This window comes from Leptopilina heterotoma, unplaced genomic scaffold (genome assembly GCF_015476425.1).
Source record: "Leptopilina heterotoma isolate Lh14 unplaced genomic scaffold, ASM1547642v1 Lhet_7, whole genome shotgun sequence".
In the NCBI taxonomy this organism is placed as follows: Eukaryota; Metazoa; Arthropoda; class Insecta; order Hymenoptera; family Figitidae; genus Leptopilina; species Leptopilina heterotoma.
The window spans coordinates 115,654-117,051 of NW_025111161.1; positions in this window are offsets into that span (position 1 = coordinate 115,654).

Consider the following 1,398-nt stretch of genomic DNA (forward strand, 5'->3'; position numbering starts at 1 on the left):
GCATCTACTGATGGATATATACAAAATTTAAAAACTTAGATGACAATTTAATATCAATAAGCCAAAAATAAATCACTTTTCTCAAAATTTTCAATTTTCGACGAAAAATTTGAAATAATCTAGATTTACGGTAAATCGTGAGATGCTAAAATAACACCAGACAGGATTAAAATAATCCATTTTGGTGTTATTTTTTACTATGAATGAAATTTTACTTTCAATCAAATTAGAAATTAATGAAACTTGTATATAGTTGAAGTTGAAGTAAAAATTAGTGAAACTGGTAAAGTATAGCGAAATTAAAATTGAAAATGAATAAAAGTGAAATTAAAATTAAAAATAAGTGAACATGGACATAAAGCGTAAAAATAGAAATGAAAAAATTAAAATTAGTGAAAGTGATGATAAATGTAAAATTTGGAATTTATAGTTAAAAGAAAAATAGTCGAAAAATTAGCATTGGAGATTTAACAGTCACATGCTGTTTAATTTCATGTGTTTTAAAAAATATGTGTTTTTCTACTTCATAAGTACCATTGCAAGAAGTCACACAAATTTTTGATATATGCAAGATTTTATGGTAGTTTAAGGACATGTTGCTGAACATCTGGTAGTACTTTAAAAATGTTGACCAGAAAGCGCCCAGCCGTGAAAGTTTGTAAACACAGACACTTTTTGGCAAGGGATCTTTAAAGTTTAAACTCGATGCTTTTCCTAAAACCATAGCAATTTAAAAATTTTAGGTTGTTAACTACTTTCTTTCGAAACTTTAGTATATTTTTACTACCTTTCAATCCCTCCATTCCCTCTCATTAATTTAATAAAAGAAAAACCATATATTTTGAAAATTTCGATTAAAATTTACTTTTCACTTTTTTTTCTCTTATATGGAAAGAAAAAAGAAAAAAAATTACTTGAGATCTATCATGTTTATTGGGTGCGGGAAAACTGCAAGTATACAACTTCCTCTGGATTTTCGATGCACCTTGTAAAAAATATAGGGATGTCTTGAGACAAATGAACTATTTTCTCATGTCGATATCCGATTTCAAAGATTCTCACCCTCTTTCTTTTTTCATGTTCACATACACATAAAACTTCTGTTTTAGAGCTGCCGGACTTATTGCTCTCAGCTCTGGGGTCACTATAGAACGGTACATTCCAGATGCTCGAATTTTTTAAAAAGAATACGAGGAGGTGTCCAGTGGACTTTTGTCAGTATTTATCTCTGTGTAGACATATTTCACACGTTAACTTCTATATACATATATAGAAAAGCTTATTTTGAAATAACACAGAAACACTGCTTTATGACTAGGCTATAAAAGCATCATTTCTTCAAAAGAATACTACACTTTATCTAGTAACATTATTATTGTTATTTATATTTGTTATTAT